General features: G+C 40.1%; 1 protein-coding gene and 1 long non-coding RNA gene across 3 annotated transcripts in view; one reads left to right on the forward strand and one right to left on the reverse strand.

Moving 5' to 3' along the window:
* The window catches only part of HLCS (holocarboxylase synthetase), a 196,586-nt gene that overhangs the window by 81,719 nt on the left and 92,164 nt on the right, over positions 1 to 22,703 (reverse strand). The window lies entirely within an intron of this gene.
* On the forward strand, positions 884 to 21,027 carry LOC130708113 (uncharacterized). Its single transcript, XR_009008170.1, has 3 exons — positions 884 to 993; positions 1,194 to 1,384; positions 20,764 to 21,027. It is a non-coding gene; the product is annotated as an uncharacterized LOC130708113 (long non-coding RNA).

Here is a 22,703-nt window from a genome sequence, read left to right on the forward strand (position 1 = left end):
TATAATCTGAGGATCTTTTGTAAATAGAAACCTCTGGTACATAACTCAAAATCCACCCAAATACAAATTGTAACAAACTTTAGACATTTAAAAATACAACACAAAAGACAGCATCTTGGCCATGTCCACGTCAGGAAAAGTCCAAACGGAATGAAAGAGGCTGAGGCTGAATTATAAATCCCAGCAAAAAAAAAAAAAAAAAAAAACTCCATCAATCAAGAGGGCATTAATGTTTAACTTATCTAGTGGGTGCTAGTATCACAACTCCTTACTCTCAAACACACAAAGTTATCAGCAGAAATGGAATGATACTTGTTTTTCTTTAAAAAAAAAATTCTTTCCCAGTAATGTTACTCCATAGAAGAGCAAACATTAGTAAGATCCACAGCGGTCAAATGGGAAGAAATGAGTGGTAATTTTTACACACTGGAAGAGTTGGTTTTTCATAAAAGTATAATTTTAGAGCAATGTGTGAGTCAGCTGCGATCAGGAACCTTGTGTCAAGCTCGATAATGAAAAAGCCCCTTTTGTCTTCATGGGCTCAGTACAGCCCAGCCCCTGTTAAAACCCTGACATGCTGCGCAGCTAACCAATCTCTTACACTGGGGGGTGTGGGGTCAGGGTGAGGGAATAGCAACAAAATATAAATTGAAAACAAAATGAATATGTTTCCTGAAACAAAGCCAAAATCTGAATAATCCTTAGGTAATGACCATTTATGCAGTTGACAGTTTTCCAAGTTTTTCTTTCCACCCTTTTAAAGTAACATGGGAATCTGGTCCAATTTTAAAGCCAGAGATTACTCAGAACTATTTTTAGGTCATTTCATCCCATTTTTAGTTGACTTGTGTAACCTAGGCGGTAGTTTCATTTCAAAGCTGCAGTGGAAGACATGCCTGAGTTCTCCGCGCACCAGTGCCAGGATGCAAGCCTCCGCCCTCCCAGGAAACTGGCCAGTGATATTCCATCTCCCTTCCTGCTGTCAGCTTCTTGGTAATGCAAGTTTTCCTTCCTTTAGTAGTGGGTTAATCATGGCCCTCCCTCCCCACAAATATATGTCCATGTCCTGATACCCAGACCTTGGGAATGTTTTCTTACTTGGAAAAAGGGTCTTTGGAGATGTAATTAAAGATCTTGAGGTATGATTCTCAGGGCGGGCTCTAAATCCAATGATATATGTCCTTTTGAGACAGACGGAAGAAGATACAGACACAGAGGAGAAGGTCACATGAAGACAAAGGCAGAGACTGGAATGATAACTCTACAAGCCATAGAACGCCAGGAACTACCAGAGGCTGGAAGATGCAGAGATCCTCCCCCAGAACCTCCAGAGGAAGCGTGGCCCTGCCGACACCCTGATGATGGACTTCTGGCCTCCAGAACTGTGAGAGAATAATTTTCTATTGTTTTAAGCCACCCAGTTTGCGGTCATTGGTTTCAGCAGCCACAAGAAACTAATACATTCCAGATACACAGATAAACTATTCTCATTTCTAACATTACTTAAACAGTAATGGGGACCAACTTCACATCTTTAGAGCAATCTAAGCATTTGGTCTCTATAGTTATATTAAATAAGATTGAACATAGGCATTGCTTCACATGTTCAATACTGTGCAAATACCCATAGCTGAAAAGACACAAGAGGTTGATGGACAGAATTAGCATGTTCACTTCAAGAAAAAGAAAAAAAAAAAAGAAAGACACATTTTTCAGTATTGCTTTAGTAAATATGGATTAAAAGGGAGAAAGCTTGTTTCAGTCAAAGGCAGATGGCTCTTTCAGAAATAAATCTGAAATTGTTGACCATCTTCCTTAGATTCACATGTTAGGAAGCAGGTTGGGAAGATGCCTGACTCTAAAATCTCTCTCACACACATTTTAATGACTCATTATTTTGTGAGAATTTGCTTTTCTTCTTATATAGAAATACAACCACACTTCAGCTTTATTATAGAGTGCAATTCTCAAAAGGACATAAAAGAAAAACCAGACTCAGATATAGAAAACAAACTAGTGGTTACCAAAGGAGAGAGGGAAGTGGGGAGGGGAAAATTAGGGGTATGGGATTAAGAGATACAAACTACTATGTATAAAAAAGGTAAGTAACAAAGATATATTGTATAGCACAGGAAACTATAGCCATTATTTTGTAATAAGTTTTAATGGAGTATAATCCGTAAAAACACTGAATCACTATGCTCCAACCTGAAACTAACATTATAAATCAACTATACTTCAATTTTTAAAAAAGGGGGTAGAAGAGATAGGTAGCTGCTCAGGGAAGAAACAACTGTAAGAGAACAGATGGCATCAGGGGACCACTGAACGCCTAAGAGGACAAGACGTGCATGACAAGATAGAAGATCTTCAAAGGCAATGCTCAAAATGTGGGCAAAGGAAATTAATAGACACATCACAGAAAAGATCTAAGTCAAAAGTTCACAGGAAGATGGTACAGTTCACTATTAATATCTCACGTGCATGTTTTTCAAATTTTCACAATGTTTTAAGATACAAGGAGACTCCTCATACCCAAATACTGACCTGTAAGGATGTTTTGCAACGTAAGTGTTTTCCAACCTAACTACATTAACACAAGTAAAACTCAAAATGCTTACTAACTTGAATGATAAACTGTAAAGGTAAAATTTATTTTACTGAATGCCAAGACTACTGAAAACCAAAAGTGTTATTTAGCTTATAAATGGTCCACTTGTAATTTGCTAGCACAACTTTAGAAGTGCTTTCAAGGGGGGGTGGGAAACACTCAAAATATAAACAAACTCTCATCTTCAGTAGGACTCCATTACTGTAAAAGGTTAAGGATGGATCTTAAATAGCTCATAAACAGAGAAAGTACGCCCAGATTGATTTAAGAAACCTGTATAATCTTATAGATTTACTAACCCTAGTATAAATTCCGTCACTAACCTTTACATAATCATAGAACTGAGGTAGGCACATTGTCCAACACTTAAATTTGGTTTAAGGTAAAAATTACTAGTCCCAAATATAAAAATTACCTATCTCTAGAACAAGTGGGTAGATATTAAAAATAAATTCAGTCTACCTTTACTGTTGAATCAATATTGCTTCCATAACTATTGATGAAAACTTGAAAAATACCCTCCATGGAAAAATATTCTAATATCAAAAATTTTTTTCATCTGAATCTTAGCATATTAAGATATAATTGATTAATATTGATAATTTCCTTTAAAGTATTTTTAGATTGCATATAGTGAAATTATGATATGCAGAAATGATAAATGTCTCATATATTTTAAAATTAAAACTAAGTAGTGGGACTTCCCTGGTGGTCCAGTGGTTAAGAATCTGCCTTCCAATGCCAGGGACGCAGGTTCCATCCCTGGTCGGGGAACTAAGATCCCACGTGCTGCAGGGCAACTAAGCCCGCTTGCTGCAACTACTGAGCCTGTGCACCACAACTAGAGAGCCCATGCGCCACAATTACTGAGCCTGTGCACCACAACGAAAGATCCCACGTGCCTCAACTTAGACCTGACGCAGCCGAAAATAAATAAATAAATAAATAAATAAATAAATAAATATTTTAAAAAGTAGTGACTTGTCATCACGGTAAAGATAGGAGGAGATTATAAAATAATGCTGCTAAATGATGAGAAAGAAATATAGGCTATATTACAATATTGCTTTTAGATTAAATTTGTAATTTCATTTTTAAAAATCTATTAAGATTTTCATTTTCAGAGAGGGATGGGGAAGCAACAGAAAGATAAAACTGTTTAAGGAGGGTTAATTTTATAGTATGTGAATTATATCTCAGTAAAAAAGTGAGAAAGACTTGGGCACACACCACAAAAAAAGTCTGGGAGGCATTTATTTATATTCCATCATACTGCCATAAATTAAAGGTGTTTCTTAATTTGCCAAAAATATTTACACTCAGTTGGCTTAAATTAAATTTTAATGGATTGAATGCATCAACAAAGTGTATTCTGTTGGCTTTTGCTGTCATTGTTCCATCTACAAACAAAACAAACAAAAAAATAAGCCATTGTCCAAATATTAGGAACAATTTATAATGTGTGTAACGATCTAGAGTTCATTAAAGTTTGATAATAAATAGTCCCAAACCATCAGTACATTATTTACTATTAGGATTATTTACAATAACAGTAAAATATTATGTAGGAGGATAAAGTTAATGGCCTCCATCACGTTATCTAGAAGTCATAGAATGCAGCTTCTTTGGAAATCAAGAGGATTTAGTCAGTGCCTATATGACTACAAAGGCAAGGGCTATACAATATGGCAGCTAAGAACACAGGGCTCTCGTTTGGGGCCTGTCTTTAGTAGACCCAAATCTACTACTGCCTTTAAGACCTTGCACAAATTACATCATCTCAGTTGCAGTCTTCTCATCTGTAAAATGGGGATAATACAATTTATGGTTCTTGTGCACTAACCCATGTGAAAGCAATAGGCACAATGCCTGGCCCAGGGTGGGCAATTACAAATGTTAGTTGTGCCCCTTAGTTGCCTTGTCTCTGTTCCATAGCTACAGGTTAGGCTGGGCACCCTAGAAATGCTTGTTGTTGGTAACACAGGGTCATCAAGTAAGAATGTGAGTGCCATTCTTGAAAGTCTGCTGACCCCGAACTCTCATACATGGCTGGCTGGAAATCAGTTTGTCAGGCTGAGTAAAAAACTACTCAGGTTGACATATGCATACCTTACAACACAGCAAGTCTGCTCCTAGGAATATACTCTACAGAAATGATTACATATGTTCACCGAAAGAACCAGACTGTTTATAACAGCACTATTCATAAAAGCCCCAAACCAGAGACAACCTGAATGCTTATCAATACTAGAACAGACAAGCAAATTGTGGAGTATTCATCAGATGGAGTATTAAGGATGAACAAACTAGGCCATGCAGTGACGCAGATGGACACAAAAGAGTCCATCGTGTATGTTTCCATTTCTATCAAGTACAGTAACAGGCAGAACTGAGATGGTGCGAGCAGGCAGGACCGTGCCCCTCAGAGGAGGACAGTGACCAGAAGGGACCCTAACGGGTGCCTCCGGGGTACAAGACGGCTCTATTTCTTGATCTGGTGACATGCACTAGTTTAATCTGTAAAAATTCAAATGTTGTACCCTTAGGATATATACACTTTTCTGTATACATATTAAACTTCACTAAAACTTTTTTTAAAAACTCTACCTCTACTGCTGACAAAAACAAGAAGTCTGTGCCCTGCCCAAGGCCATGTACCCAGGACAGCCCAACCACTCTAATCCCTGGCCCTGAAGGCCACAGACCTCTATCAGGCTAACCACTTGTCAAGAGGGTACATGGGTCAGATGCAACTCCCTCTCCCACCCATGATTTCTTCACTCAGTGCTAAGGCTGGCATTTCTCTGTTGCTTTTCACATATTTGAAACTGGGTGCTTTTCCCTGGCATAGTTCTTCTCTTCTAGACTGTAGCTATCATCTATATGGGAGGAATCTTCAGGTAAAAGACACACCTCAGGAAACAGAGCTGAAATGAATTTACTGACATCAAACTCTTTCCATTAAATATATCTTACCTCACTCAAGTCATTTAAAATAAGTGTCCACATTAAAGATACAATTTTAAAGAAATTAATCCTTAAAAGAATCATTTATGTGTAAGCAACTGAAATGAAAGTTAGCAATTTACAGGATTTTCTAATTATTAGGTGTACATCATACCATATCAACCTTAGTAAAATTTATACGGTATCTGAAATATTATTTTAAAAATAAAGCACATAAAAAAATTGTTCTCTGAAATTTTATACATTCAATTCTAAGGCATCAAAATGACTATTTCTTTGGACCATTATACACGAGAAACAATTTCTTTTTAAAGTAAACATATCATCATAAAAGAATATTTCAGTCAATGATACTCCCTCCCATCAGTGGAACACAGGGGATTTTTTTAAGGCAATTAAACTATTCTGTAAGATACTGTAATGGTAGATACACGTCAAGAGAGATTTGTCCAAACCCACAGAATGTACAACACAAAGAGTGAGCCCTAATGTAAATGATGTACTTATAACTATAATAATGTATCAGTTGATACAGGTTCATCAATTGTAACAAATGCAGCATACCAACATGTTAATCACGGGAGAGCTAGGACAGGCAGGAGAAGGAGAGGGAATATTATGGGAACTCTGTACCTTCTGTTCAGTTTTTCTATGAACCTAAAACTGCTCTAAGAATTAAAGGCTATTAATTAAAAAATAAAATAAAATAAATAATGCTCCTTCCCAGCTTTTAAGATTTCCACATTTCACTCTGCTGGTTTTGCAGGAAACACCCATTTGAGAACACAAAAGCAGCAGGAAAGGACAAAAGCTTTCACACATTTTCAAGGGTTTACAATTATATACTCAAACATTTTTCACCCATTACTAGTAACTATATAGACACAATTTTAAAAATTCATTATGGAGAATAACTATCTTAGTTTCGTTTTTTTGTTTTTTGTTTTAACTGGGCTGGCATACTGCTCTTCTGTGTAAGAAAATATAATACAAAGTGTATTCAAATAAAAGCAAGAATAAGGGTTGACTTTAATACCTCAGGGAGAAATCCGATCGATTGGGTCCATAAGGAAAGATGTATGCATTAGGTGCTCCCTAATTACGACTGCTTTGGTGGGCAGAAGCGTTGGTGAAACAGATGTTGCAGACCTATTAAAGAAGGGGTTTCAAACATCTGCTTACAATTTTAAGGCAATTGTAAATACAGCAGAGAAGGTCAATTGGGCCAATTAAGGCCGATGTGCAAATCCACCACTGCAGGTTTCTTTTCAAGCTTACATGGACTTGATTTTTTATGCTTCTATTTTCTTCAACCACAATTTTTTTTTAAACACAGGAAATGGGTTTAATAACAACTTTTGCCCATTTTGATTGTGATTTTTTTTAAACTGGCAACAAACTTTCTGTTCAAGGCATTAACTGCACACCTCTTCTTTCATGATGACTCGTTCGGTCTCCTCCCCTTTCCCCTCCACCCTCACCGCCTGCTACTCAGCTCCCTGCAAAGGGGGTCCACTGCTGCAGGTTCCCAGGGAGGTGACCAATAACCAGAATGAACAAGGGCAAGCATCACCTCCAGAAGGGTCAGTACTATGATCTGTAATTTAACAGTGGTCTGAGCATCGCTGACATTGCAACCAAGGGAACTTGCTATTTCTACTATAGGCATCTTCACCACCCTTAATTGTCCCTCGGGAAGAAAAGCTCACGCCAGTCAGAGATAATATGAGGAAGGCCCTCCCAGGAAATTCTAGGCAGTGCTTCAAAGACCAAGGCTCCTTTCCTGCTCAAAGGCTGGCACGGGGTGGAGTGAGACTCAGAGGGAGGTGCAAGGTCAGCGAACAGGCAGGGTTTCCACCCCAAACATTAATAGGTAATTTTTTTTAAGCTGAAAGTTTAATAGTTTGATTTTTAGGGTCATTAAGTAGATATAAATGTCCAAGAAGCCCCAAAATGGCCTGCTTTGATGGGAATAAGAAATAAACCTGACCTACCTTCTTTCCCATGAGCTCAGAGAGACGGCAACTTTTTTGGTGGCCCACACCACTGTTTTATTCTCTTTATATAGAGAGAGACAGAGAGACCAAAAAAAGCAAGCTTAGGCAGACCTAGGTTCAAATTCAAATTCTGTACTTTCTAGCTGAGGGACCTCAAGGTTTGTTTCCTCATCTATAAAATGGGAATACTGCCACCTTCCAAAGCGTTAACTGTTGACACATAGTAGGCAGTCAGTAAATGTTGAGTTTCTGGCCTTCTTCTGAGACCTGCAGGATCTCCACCAAGGCACTCCTAGGGGCTTTGAGCTGTGTTCCCAAGGCAGGGGTCAGGGGAGACACAGTTCTCTTGAGTTTCTATTTGTTTGTTTATTTGGGGGAAGGTCTGTTCAGTTTTTGAGTTATTGATGTTGTCCTTGCTTTGTTTTTAGTGAAACAAAAAAGAGTGGATAACGAAAGTATGCACTTAAGTTCTAAGAAAAGAAATCCTTTTGGGAGCAGGATGGGAAGAAATAATACTAAGAACGAAGAAAATTCTGAAGGAAAGTCAATATAACCCACAGAAATCTAAGTTGAGAAAGAACTCTTTCTTGTGTTCCCTTTTTACTTTTCAACCTTGAGGCTCAGCTCACTCAGGTCTGAGCAAGAATAAAGAGTTCTGCTTGTCTAAACATCGGCTAAATCTGAAAGCAAACAGCTCAACTCATGTGGTTCTTCAGCAACATTCCTGTCAATAAACCCGTCTTTGCTCGACTGGTCCAACAATGCCAGATTTAGAGCTGTCCGCTCATCCCTCGTCCAGCACGCAAGGGGATTTTCAAAAGGCCATTATAAGAACAGCTCTCACAATCTTTGCAGCCTTTTCAAAAACACAAAAATCTAATTCATTTGGCTCACTGTTTCAACTATCCAGCTTAAACTAATTTTAAAATCTCCCTTTTGTAAATAGTGATGTTGGGAACACCACCACTGCCACAATATAAAATGATTGTATTTTTCTCATTTGCAACAAATTACCATCGTTTTATCATTGAAAAGCTTCAGGCAGAAACCTTAAGAAAAACTACCTGGGGTTCAGAATATACAAACAGCACCAGATGCTGAAAATCTTTTTAATATCAAAATAAAAGTTTGGAGGGCAAAATTTCCTTTTTCTAAAAACTCAAGGGTTTAGCATAGGACATAGTATAAAAAGTGACCAATAAAGAAATAAGAGCTGGTATCATAGCAGCACACTGAAATCAAGATCTAGTACAAACTCATTTCTATGAATCATTTAAAAGGAATTTCATCGTGCTAACAACATCAGCACAGAAAGTTACAGTAAGCATTAACAGTAAATACCAATATCTTTATATATATATATATTTATACTTTCTTATGGTAAGTATAAACAGCATCTCATTCACTATCCTACTAATGGGTCTCAATTTGCTAGAATTGCATATTAAGCTAAGTAATTGATATCTAAAGTACCTCAATTTTTTAATGTCTCAAAAGTAATTTTTATTTAAAATATTGCATATGGTAAATTGTAAAACCAAAATAACCCTTGGGTTGAAACTCCAAAGAATTGGAATGTCACTGAGCTAGAAAGAAAAAACCAGCATAAAGAGAATCCTCTTCCTAATATTCCATATGCCTAAAACACTGACACTCTAGTTCTTTCAATAGGATTTGTTTTTTCTTCCTGTTGACAGCAGCAATACATATTCACAGAAGAAATTCTTTAAAATTCAGAAAAATCACAAGGTGGGGCTGGGGTGGGGTGGGAGTCCTCCCGTAATTCCATTCCCCACAGAGCACTGCCTTGAATATACTCTGGTAAACTTTTCTCGCCTTCTTTCAATGTACGCACAAAGCTGATTTCTTTACTTTTTTAAAACAAAAATTGGGTCATACTCGGGGTATTGTTTTTTCATCTGTTTTTACGGGGTTTATTGTTCTTAACAGATATACAAATAGTTCTAACAACTGTACCGTTAATCAAGCGGATATAAAATTTAACTTCCTATTATTAGACACTGAAACAGTCTCTGTTTTTCCGGATTTTACACAGCAGAGCAGTGAACACTCAGACATGCATATCTTTGTGCCCACTGTGTCTTCTTGGTTCAAATTCCTACAAACTGAATGATCATATCAAAATAGATGCACATTTTAAAGCATGTGTCACACAATTCACGCCAGAAAGGTTGTATTAATTCTGCGCCAGCACTGTGAGAGTACCCTTTTACCCACACCTTTGCTCACAGTTTAGGGTGCCAAAAATTATATATTTTCCCACTTTTATTAATAATGATATTCAGATGTTTTCCCACACTTTTACTGGTCACCTGACTGCTTCCACTGGGAATGGACTGCTCACTTCCTTTACCCATTTTGCAACGTAAAACTTTTTGTGTATTGAAAATATTAACCCTTTGATTCCTATTTATTGTTCCAAATATTTTTTCTCCATTGGTCACCTATTTCACAGTGTTTCTTGACATACAGAAATTTATTACTCTACAGAAACCTATCTTTTTCTTTTAGCATTTTTCCTTGGATTTTTAGGCTTAGCAAGGCCTTTCCTAGGCCAAAAGCAAATAAACAATAGATTTTACATATTGAACTAATATGGGGAGAGCACTGATTTTGATTGCAATGATTGAGAGGGCAAAACACAGTTAAGGAAAGAAAGAAGAAATCCCGAGGGAGTGAGAAAGAAGTGAGAAGGCTTCTAAAAATAACATTTGGCAGACATCGGCTAAATGCAAGTCTAATTTGCTTCTTAGTTAATGAAGGAGAAAATGGAGATGGTGAAGGAATAAAAGGTCCATTCTAGAATGGTAATAATAAAATCCCCTCTGAAGACAATAACAACATTCTTGTTATACGCGGAAATTTAATCCTAAAATAATAAAGCATATATTGATATAACAGCACTGTGAATAAATTCCATTTAAGCGATGTTATTCTAACAATGACCCAGAAAATGTTGGAACTATAAAGTAGTTTGTTACATGCCCAGTTTGGGGAGGATAATACCCACTTAGAGAACCACAGGGTCTCAGTAACATACCTGGAAAAGACCTTTTTGTCTGAGACCAATTAATCAATAATTATGTGCCAATAGGCTTAACGTGTACATTGTTTATAAAGAGATCATACAGGAACATATGTGCATGTTCAAATAAATTTTACTTATTTCAAAAAGTTTTAAAAATCTGTTAAATTTGGTTCATTTTTCTATTCATTAAACATAATCAGAATCTCATCAGGGTCCAACAGAAAAGAATGAGTGTGGCAGCTTTTGGCCAAGCCTCTGCACCTCCTTCCAGTGGGTGGAGATGGAACCCCTGGGGGCACCTGGGTGGGAGGAAGCCAGAGACTTGCCCAGACCAACAGGCTAGAACCCCTGCGCCCAAGGGGAGTGGGGGGTAGGGGGTGCCCAGGAGAATCTCCCCAGACTCTACCTGAGACTAGATCTACCTGGCTCGGTCTGCCTTCAATCTCTAACTAGCTTTCCCAGCTCCATCCTCCAACCTTCTCCTTAATTCTCTGAGTTACCCAACATCAGCCTCCAACACATTTCTTCTCTGCTTAAGTCACCTAAGTCTTAACATGTAAAAAACTCAGTAGTTTCTGACACAAAGTAAAAGTTAAAACTCAGGGAGAGATGGCTTTGATGCAAAACGTCCGCAGCCCTGAAGTTTGCTTACCCTATGAAAAAGCTACCTTGTTTCACTCTTTCTTTCTCAGTACATCTCACACAGTTTTACACCTGATTTTGTTCCTTTCACTTTCTTCTCTTCATGCTCAACACCCATCCCTAAAATGGGTCTAGTGGGAGAGGTGAGGTGGGGAGAGCAGAGATGGGAAGAAAATGGGAAAGTTGGTCAATTTCCTATTACTTTTCAGAAAATATTTATATGGCGGCAGCAGCTCTCCTGTAGCATCACCGTTAGAGGCTTAACTTTTTTCTTTCTATAAATATATTAAAAAGTGAGTCAGATGTGGATTTGCACCTTAACATTCCTGTGTACATTTCAATACCTATGTATCCTCTCTCAGGGCAATGAAGGGACTTGGAGAAAAGAGTGGCCAAAAGGATGACGCAGTGGTGACCCAGGTCAGCTCACCCCTTCGTGGGACCTTGCCTTTAGCATTTAGCAGCCTGTAGCACAGGTGGAGCTCTGTGCTGCAGAAACCCTGCCCTAGCCGAGGAGTTGGGGAGAATAGAGGAGACGGCTCTCCACCCTGAACCTCAGCACTCCTGACCCTCCCCAGGCTTGCAGGGGCGACCCAGGAAGCCCCGTCCCAGAGACTGAGCATGAACTCGGGAAGGTCCACGCTGCACAAGAGAGGGGACACACGCACATGCCTCTCCTCAGCGCCCTGAGCCTTTAGGTCCCGGGTCCTCCTAGCTCCCTTCCTCATGGAAGGGCACAGAAAAGGGACAGATGCCCTTGGGGTGGGTTTTGTCTGTGGCCACCTCTGGAGATTTTGGGACAGGGGAACAGCAGGGCACCATTGGTCAACAACTATGAAAGTCGTGGTTGAATGCTCGCCCTCAAATGTTCTTACTGTGTTTTCTATGTCCCTTCACCTGCAACTCCAATGAGTCCCCCAGCGTGGGGTGGTCGGATTCCCCAGGCTGGCCAGGAATCAGGGGAATGGGCAGAAGGTGACTTCTCAGGACACTCCTCCCAGCACATCCGGGTGTCGGCAGGTCCCCCACTGCCCTTTTCCCAGAGGGGATGTGCGGGACTGAGGGGTACAGTCCTATGGCCAGGGGGTGATGGGTGGGCTGGGAACCAGGTGCCCCGAAACTGGCTGTATTTTCTCTTAGCAAAAGCCTTTTTGTACCACACCTCACCTCCACCCTCCGTAAAAGAAAACCTGCTACGGAGTAAAGCAAGATACTTCAACAATTAGGTTAAGAGCCTTCTACATTTCAGAAACATGTATATGAAAAAGTAGAAAAGGTAAAACTAGATTTACCACATTTTTCGGTATTGATTCCTAGGTGAATTTTAAAGAGTTTCTGAAGCTAACATTATGTACCACAGTGCCACCCATGAAACTCGTCAGTGTTCCTAAGTAACGATGCTCCTGAGGGTGCTATTCATCCTCATGCAGCATTCTTTCATGAAGACCAGAAGAATAATTCTATTTTCTCTAAGTGTTTCCATTTTTCATCTGCAACTAGTTCAACAGAGCAGATTTTACCCTTTGCTGTTAGTCATTTTAAGGAAAAACTTTATAACTGTGACAAATAGGGTTATCAGAAAATTACCCATGAGCTCCTCTGGATTATCTGGGCTACAAGTCACATGGGACTGGGGCGGGGGGGGTTCATCCCTTCTCTCAGCTTCCTCTGAAACCAGAGGACTCCTCTCCTGGTAGAAAGGGCCACCCCCAGCCTCCTGTGTGCCGGAGACAACATCTGTAAATAGCCATAACCCCGGTCCTGCAGCTCGGTGCCAGGCTATCTGCTGTCCCACTGACAAGAGCTTTCACTTGTCTTTACGAAGTAAGCAAGAGGGAAACAGAGTCCTTCCCCAGGACATATACCCACTTCCTTCCAGCACGGTGCCAGGGACACCTCTCTAACAAGTACCAGAAGGATGCGGGACCTGAACTTCAGCTGGTTAAGTTTCCCTCTACAACCTGTTTAAGTCATCCCCTGTGGCCTTGAGACCCCATCCAAGTCCTGGTACACAACAAGTGCCTTCTACAAAGGGGCCAACCTCAGTTACAGACATCTAAGTCTTTATTTTTGTGCATCATTTTTATTCATTCCTACCACTGCTTTCAATATTTTTCCCCAACCACTCTATCTCTACCATTGCTTCTCCTTTTGTCCCTCCCAATTTTAATTCAGGATCTGATAGATTCTATTGCATACACTGATAGCATACTTATAAATTGCCTTAAATAACTTCTGGGACAGAGAAGGGCAGAAGAAAGGGAGGGAAAGAAAGGAAGAGAGGAAAAGCACGAATTCTCTAACTTTCAAACACAAGCACAACTTTCTTACACATTCTTTGGCTTTCTAGGACACGGTGCACACCATCGCTGCAAGATTCTCACGGTTAATGAGAATTGAAAATGTCCTAAAATACAGTCATCTTCTAACTAGGGCAAAACATCTTTCCAAGAGGGCATGTAAGCATGAACAGTTCTAAGAGAAAAAAATCCCCAGAGCTTCAACTTTCCATATGCGTTCTTTCCTAAGACACGTCTATTTCAGAATGGGCTTGGAGGTCTGGGCACACACAAGCTCTACCTTTAAACCTCCCCTGAAATGCCTGCCTCCCTCCCACATGACAAAAAAAGGAATATCTCTTACCCTCCTTGGGTCTAACTGTAGCACAGCCCAGGATGTAAAAACCTCTCATAGGGGTAACAAAGGGTAATGCCAAACCCTGATGACAGTAAAAAAAAAAACAGCCTCAGAGCTCTGCAGAAGCAGTGACGTCTTGGGATCGCTCGGACAACGCAACATCTCAGAACAGAAGTGGAACTTAAGCAGGATCTTGAGGCGTAGGGGATTGCAGGGTTGGGGTGGGCGCGGAGAATCAGACCAAGAGTAGCCCCTTCTCCCCATGCATGAAGAAGGTACCGGCTTCCCTCCTGTCTATGAGAATACGGCCAATAATTTGAACAGTTCAAGGAGGGAAAAGAAAGCTTAGAGATATTGCATTGATGAAGCCAATGTCACCAGGTAGACCCCAGAGAAGGGGTCATGTATGGGTGCAGGACTGCCCGCAGGGGACATCTCAGAACTTTTTTTTTTTTTTTTTTTGCTTGTCACAATGACTAGAATTTAGCTCTCAGAGGGCCCAGGGCCTCATGCTGTCCTACAATGAGCAACCACTCTCCCACCCACTGAAACAAAATTTTAATGCCCCTCTGGTCACTCATGTAGATGTGAAACCTGTTCATAATTATCTGACATGAGAACCTAATTTTATTTTTACATAAAAACAAAAAGCACTTTCTGTACAGTTTTATTATTCCAAAGATGTTACCGCCATGTAAATCAACAGAGGATGGGTAAAGTACAAACAAAGTACATAGCTGTTTCCCATTACCAAAAATCGTGTCATCCAAGGCAACAGCACTCATGCTGTCTGAATTATCCAATGCAAGACATCTTTATTAGTCTATCCAGCAGCGATCATACTCATGTATAGGTACAAACATCTAAATACTTTATATGGGGACTTCCCTGGCAGCCCCGTGGTTAAGACTTCGCCTTCCAATGCAGGGGGCGCAGGTTCGATCCCTGGTCGGGGAGCTAAGATCCCACATGCCTTGCGGCCAAAAAACCAAAACATAAAACAGAAGCAATATTGCAACAAATTCAATGAAGACTTTAAAAATGGTCCACATCAAAAAAAAAAAAAAAAAAAGAATCTTAAAAAAAGAATTTGTAATGTAAATAAATACTTCATGTTTTCTTGAACAGTCAGATACGAACACATATTAAGATGCATAATATTTTACTTTACTTTCTTTTTATTTCTCCTTTTTATTATGCTTGGAATATTATATCGATTTCTTTAAACTACATCTGAAGCTTGCTTATATAGTCTATGAACTTAACTTCAAGAGGTTAAAGATGGCATTATAAAATATTTGCTATAAAAAGAGGTATGGACATGGTACAACATGAATGAACCTTTCACTTATACTAAGTGAGAGAAACCAGACAAAAAAAGGCCACGTTATATGATTCCATTTATGTGAAATGTCCAGATTAGGCAAATCTAAAGAGGAAAAAAAGTAGACAGTGGTTGCTTAGGGCTAGAATAGGGGTTGGGGGGAGGGGGCAGGGGACGCGGGGTGTCGGGGGGGAAGGAGTGACTGCTAATGGGAACAGGGTTTCTCTCCGGGGTAATGAAAATGCTGTACATTTGATTGTAGTGATGGTTGCACAAGTGTGAATATACGAAAACCCACTGAATTAATTGTACACTTTAAGTGTTGAATTGTATAGGATGTAAATTGTATCTCAAAAAAAAGCTGTTTAAAGAAAAAAAGAGAAGTAAGGATCTAATCTGGTTGGAAACCACTACTCTATTCTGAGTTACGCACAGGGAAGAAAAGGCAGGCCAGAACATCCTGGTGGGACTCCTGCAGTGTTAGACAGTGCTGTGAAGTGACAGAGCACTTCTGGCATTTAGGTTGTGGATGGCTTTAGTTTTAAAAGACGTACAAACGGCAATAATCTTAGGTGAGACTTTCTAAAATAGAATCTGCCTCAGATTACAAGTAAATACCATGGCTTCTATGGGTCAGAAAGACATAAATAACATATTCTATACCAATAGTAGTTCTTTGAAACATTCCAGACCCAATTAACACACTGAAAAAGCATTAAAACATAACCCGCTCTAGGAAGTATATCATCAGGCACCGTAATACAGTCCCCAGGGCAACAGAAACAAAAACAGAAGGAAAAAAATACATGAATGCCCAAATAGCACCCGCCACCAATAATCACCTAGTTAAGAGAAAACCACATCTAGGGATCATGTTCCCTCACCTCTAGTTATGAGGTGGGTATGAGCCAGAGCATGAAATGGCTAACGTATTTTGAAATCAGAAAACCAGTGCAAAGGAGCTCAGATTTACTAGGACGTGAAACCACACACACACACACACACACACACACACGCACACATGCAGACACACCCCACGCACTTTTTCCTGGTGGTATCATACTTTGATTACCTTAAATTTGTTAATTTATTAATATAGGCCATTTCCACTTTGCATGGTACCATGTTAACTGAAATTCATCCACGTGGGAACCGCATCCTCACAAACCATGCCAAGTGAGGTCACTTGGCCATTTTATACATATTAGTGTATACACGTCAATCCCAATCTCCAATTCATCACACTACCACCACCCCCACCGCCACTTTTCCCCCTTAGTGTCCATATGTTAGTCCTCTACATGTGTGTCTCAATTTCTGCCCTGCAAACCGGTTCACCTGTACCATTTTTCTAGGTTCCACATATATGCGTTAATATACGATATTTGTTTTTCTTTTTCTGACTTACTTCACTCGGTATGACAGTCTCTAGATCAATCCACGTCTCTACAAATGACCCAAGCGATGTTTTTAAAAGTCTTCACACTAATATGGGACTTCACTTAAAGCCTCGTCAGGATGGTTTACCTCTTGTTCCAAACTGCCATTTCATACCCCAGGCACACGAAGTATTCCAGTTCCACATTGGTGCTTCAGCGGTACTCCAGAATGGGACAATGAACAATCCTCGAGATATTTTCTCCTTCCCTTTCTTTAACCTTTCTTCCTGTCCCACCCTATCCCAAAGCTGGAGACTGGAAGACAGAAGGCAAAGGTGGGGTGGGAGAAATACAGAGAACCGCCATCTCCTTACTATGCCCTCTCATCACACTAGCCCTGTTCCGCAGAAGCCTGCAATGATTCACGTTGTTTGTACTTTTATCTGTGTGTACTTGAGGGAGGCCAGCCAGCTTGGGCGAGGCCTTGGAAAAACAATGAGCCGTAGCGCCAAAGCCCCAGCATCAACCCTCCTTTGCTCGCCCACCCAGAACCTCCTGGGGCGCCCTGGCTTCTCAGAGCTCCCACCCCACACTGGCATATCAGCGGCCCACCTTCTGGTTGCTTCATACAAGTTTCCCTAGTCAAAGTAGAGTGGGCCTGCTTGTTTTTTTAATTTAATTTAATTTTTTATTGAACTATAGTTGATTTACAATGTTGTGCCAGTCTCTGCTGTACAGCAAAGTGACTCAGTTATACACATAGACATTTTTTTAATATTCTTTTCCATTATGGTTTATCACAGGATATTGAATATAGTTCCCTGTGCTATACAGTAGGAACTTGTTTATCCATTCTATATATAATACTTTGCATCTGCTAATCCCAAACTCCCATTCCTTCCCTCCCCCAGTCCCCTCTCCCTTGCCAACCACAAGTCTGTTCTCTATGTCTGTGAGTCTGTTTCTGTTTCCTAGATAGGTTCATTTGTGTCATATTTTAGATTCCACATATAAGTGATATCATCTGGTATTTGTCTTTTTCTTTCTGACTTAACTTCACTTAGTATGATAATCTCTAGTTGCATCCATGTTGTCGCAAATTGTATTATTTCATTCTTTTTTATGGCTGAGTAGTATTCCATTGTATATCAGGGTGGTCTTGTTTTTTCTGGAAATCCCAGTTCTTAGCTGGTTGTCATTTATTTTGGGGGCCTGGGTTTTTCTTAATTTCTTAATTATTTTAAATATTTTCATTAAATATCTAAAGTCATTAAAAGCTTATGTAAAAATCTCACTCATTGCCCTTAAACTTATGAATTCTTATCTCATCAAAAGCATAGCTAAATCTCCACTTCCTGTCTTCTCTGTTTTTATATTTAATTCTTTAATCCATCTGGAATTTTTGATACAGCTCCAAAAGACCAAAAGTAACTACTGGCTAAGCATTACTTGAAATATAAAGTTGGAACTCTTTCCCTAACCACCAAGCTTCGTCTCTAAGTGCAACCACCATTGGCGAAAGTGAGGTTGGAAAGATCAGTCTCTAATAAAAAACAGAGGATTGAGGGGAAACAATCAAAACAGCCTTAAATGTGTCTTCTCAGTGCATCCCCTCTTTCAACAAACATTGATTTACTAAGCCCCTGCCTCGCCCAGGCTCGAGGGATACAGCAGTAAACAAGTTGCTGACTCTGTTAAGTTTGAGTTTCCGTAAACAAAATCCAGAGGCCAGGAAGAGGTGTGGACAGAGGGTGCCTGGCGGGAGGCAGCGTCTGCTGTGTCACAATGGTAGGAGCCGACCCTGCCATGGGGACGTCCGCCATGGGGACATCCAAGCAGGGGTGCAAAGGAAGACCATGCACATGTGCAGGGCAGGGCCTTCCAGCGAAGGGACAGCATACACAGCACACACCAAAGGCCTATAAAACACCCACTTCCCGAGTGAGCCTGCTCAAGAACCCTCCCCTCTGATGACCTTTTCCTGGCTCAGAATGCCTGCAGCAGGCTGTGATCTGCTGGAGTTGATTTCCCATGCGGTTTGTGGCTTGAACTTTATTGCCACTATGTGGCAGGTTCCAGGTCAGAATGAGCAGGACAAGAATGCATGAGTATCCTTGCTTTCATGCACACATGTGCCTTGTATGTAATACCTGTAGGGGGAGGGGTTTGTTTTCATTGAGCACCTGCTCTCTCCCTGGTATCGAATTTAGTTTTTGGATTTCATCTTATTCTGAGTAGGCATAATATTCCTGATTTTTCAGATGAGGAAACTAAACAGAGAGAAGTCATATAACTTCCCCAAGGTCACTCAGGTAGTAACTGGTGAAGCGGGACTCAAGCCAGGTTCATCAGACTCCAAAGCCACGCCCTCCCAGAAGCCATGCTCCCCTTCCCCAAACTGGCCACCTAAGACAAAGTTTGAATCAATGAAGTGGGAGGATGAGTCAGACCAATGTGCAGGGAAAGCTGCTGATGTCTCACTGTTAATTAGACCCCAAGTTCCAGTTTTATTTGGAGATATTCAAATTTTAATTGTAAGCTTTTTTTAATTGAGAAAAATACACAAAAATTAACATAAGCATTATCACGTAAGTCAAATACACTAAGTCAAATTACAACTTCAGCTTTATTTTACAAGGAAAAGAGGCTGAAGAAACAGGCAATAAATAAAAAGGAAAAATTATTTCTCTTAGAAATTCACCTGATACAGGGATTATTGCATTTTTCAAACCATGCCTAGTTTAGACAGGGCACATCTGGTATGATAGATGCTGTGTGTGAATGGAAACAAGTGTAGAGTAATAAATGTTTCCCAGTGTTAAATAAACACCTCAGCGGTTCAGACTTCGCCGTTTCTCCACAGTAGGAGGCACTTATCTACTTTAACACTCTGCTACTTAGAGATTAGCACTCAATCAATTACCATCCACATGAGTTTATTTTTACAGAGAGCTTCAATAAAATGAGTGTGAAAATAAGTTAAACACATTCTATTCATTTTCTCAATTTTTCACCTCTCCCAATGGTGGATATGTTGACAGAAAAATTACTTCATTTTATTCCAACTGACATTTGTGGAATGCTAACCAGGTTCTGTGCTAAGGGCTCAGGGACAGGATATGACAAAGAGGAATGAAATGTGGTCTCCTGTCATTAAAAAGCACATATAACCTACCTTATAACACGGGCTATGTCCCTATAGCCCAAATGAAGGCAAATATAGGGAAATTCTCGACCCACCAATCTCAACAACTCCCTCTTTCTGCCCCCAACTCAAAACCCTCTGCACTTTGCCCACATAATTTACCTGTGTTTGGTTAGGGCTGCTATTCTATGTGGTTTGTCGAGCTACTCTCAGCTGCTTCCAGATGTGGAAATACCTTTTCATCAAGAGATGTTTATTACATTTTATTTTTAAACACTACCTACCTACTTCTGACATACATTTCTAAATTTCTGTACCACCTATCTTTTTTAACAACAGCTTTATTGAGTTATGATCCAAATACCGTAAGTTCACCCTTTTAAACTGTAAGATTCAGTGGTCTTAGTGTATTCACAGTTATACAACCATCATCACTATCTAATTCCAGAACATCTTCATCACCCCAAAAAGAAGCCACTTACCCATTAGTAATCCCTCCCCAATTCCCCACCCCACTCCAGGCAACCACTCATTTACTCTGTATCTCTATGGATTTGTCTGTTCTGGGCATTTCATATAAATGAAACCATACAATATGTGGTCTTTTGTGTCTGGCTTCTTCCACTTAGCATAACGTTTTCATGGTTCATCCATGTTGTATCACATATCAGTACTTCATTCCTTTTTATGGCTTAATAATATTCCATTGTACAAATAGACCACATTTTTATTTATCCATTCATCCACTGATGCACATTTGGGTTGTTTGGTTACTGTGAATAGTGATGTGTGTGCACAGGTTTTTGTGTGGACCTATGTTCCATTTCTCTTGGGTAGATATCTGGGAGTGGGCTTGTTGAAGAGCATGGTAACTCCATGTCTAACCTTTTGAAGCTAACAGATTGTTTCCAAAGTGGCTGCACCATTTTACATTCCCACCATCAAGGTATGAGGGTTCTAATTTCTCTACATCCTCACCAACACTTCCCATCACCCATCTCTTTTGTTTTAGCTGTTCCAGTGGGGCTGATGTGGACCTCCCTGTGGGTACCACTCATCTTTAAAGCAGTCAGTATCATCATGTCCTGCTGCGGCGGAGAAAGGAAGGAAGGTCTGTGCTGCTGGAGGGTGCAAGGGCTCCCTCCAAGCTCCAAAAGCTCGTGCCCAGCCTCCTGACTCAATTACTTCCCCACCAAAGCAATACTGTCTCTGCTTGTATGACGGAATAAAGACGTACATTTGTACAGTTAGGTACTTTAAATGATTTGAAATATTGGTTGTGATCTTCCTATGAAGTAAAGAACAAACTTTTTCTCCATGGTGCCTTCTGTGTAATACTTAAGCTGAGAATGGACAGTTTGCCTGGTATTGTCCTGGAGCTTCACATAGCTCATTTAACCCATACAACAACTGTAAATTAGGTATTCTTTTTCTAATCTACAATCAAGAAAACTGAAGCTCAGTGAAGTTAGATACTCTACTGCACTCTACCTAGGGAGTGAAGTCAGTCTGTCACAGCTGAGCAGCCAAACTCCAAGGAATGAATGAGCCACTGACACCTACTGCTAATTCCAGGGACCAGATGCAACTTTGCTGTTAAAGAGATGGAAACAGGGACATCCAGAAGTGAAAATGCAAGATGCACAGAGAGGGGTAATTGTCCAATCCTTTCTCAGCATCCAAAAAGCTCATCTTGTTTGGGATTTCCTTCAAAAAACTATAGAATGGAGGTTGGAAAGGGAGTGAGACTGTAAATGAAATAAGATTAGTCAGAAGCTGGTAATTGTTGATGGTAACTGATAAATACCTGAGCATCCCCTGTAATATTCTGTCAACTTCTATATATATATTTGAGATTTTCTATACTAAAAAGTAAATTACAGTCTCAAACTATCTCCCGCAAAATATTTACTAATTACAAAAAGGGAAATACTAAGTTTACAGTGGAGAATCCTGGCAGACACTACCCTAGCCTAGGATTAACATCATGTACCCCCACCCCGAGTCAAGGTTAATATCATGTACCCCCGAGATGGTGCAACAAGAAGAGCCTATCACCTCTGTGGTATTCATCCCCAAAACGCACAAGCTCAATGTAATCATGAGAAAACATAAGACAGACCCAAAGTAAGGGACATTCTACAAAATACCTGACCAGTACTCTTCAAAAGTGTCAAGGTCATAAAAGACAAGGATAGACAGAGGAACTGTCACAGCCTGGAAGGAAACATGACAAATAGTTGCAAGGTGATATCATGGACTGGATCTCAAACAGAAAAATGACATCTGTGAAAAGATTAGTAAAACCAAATAAGTTCTGCAAATTTGGTTAACAGCTGTGCAGGAAAGAGTTAACACAGTGGCCCCTGTGCTTATCCTTAGAAAGACCTGCTGCAAAGTGTTCCTTGACTGGCTTCTGGGAACTGGGTACTAGGAATATTCTCATCATTTCCTAACTGATAAGGATGGCATACTGTGCCTACACTGTCTGTTCAAATAATATGGTGTATGCTGAACATCACTTTCCTTCTGGCAGTCTAAAATTTTGGCATGGGCTAGGCAGTGGGTGCCTACATGATCAGCCCCCAATAAAAGCCCTGGGCACTGTGTCCTGAGTGAGCTTCCCTGGTAGACAGCACTTTGTATCTGTTGCCACTGCTCATTGCTGGGGGAACTAAGTGTGTCCTGTGTGAACCCATGGGGAGAAGAGTCTCGGAAGCGTGCACCTGATTTCCTCCAGGCTTCACCCTGTGCCTTTTCCCTTTGCTGATTTTGCTTTGTATCCTTCTGTTGTAATAAGTCACAGCCATGAGTATGACTACATGTCCTGTGGGTCCCCCTAATAAATCAGTGAATCTGAGGGTGGTCTTGGAAACCCCCAATACAATAATTGTACCAAAGTTAATTTCTTGCTTTCGATAAATGTACTGTGACTGTGTCAGATTTAACATA

Source organism: Balaenoptera acutorostrata, chromosome 4 (assembly GCF_949987535.1).
Source record: "Balaenoptera acutorostrata chromosome 4, mBalAcu1.1, whole genome shotgun sequence".
Taxonomy (NCBI): domain Eukaryota; kingdom Metazoa; phylum Chordata; class Mammalia; order Artiodactyla; family Balaenopteridae; genus Balaenoptera; species Balaenoptera acutorostrata.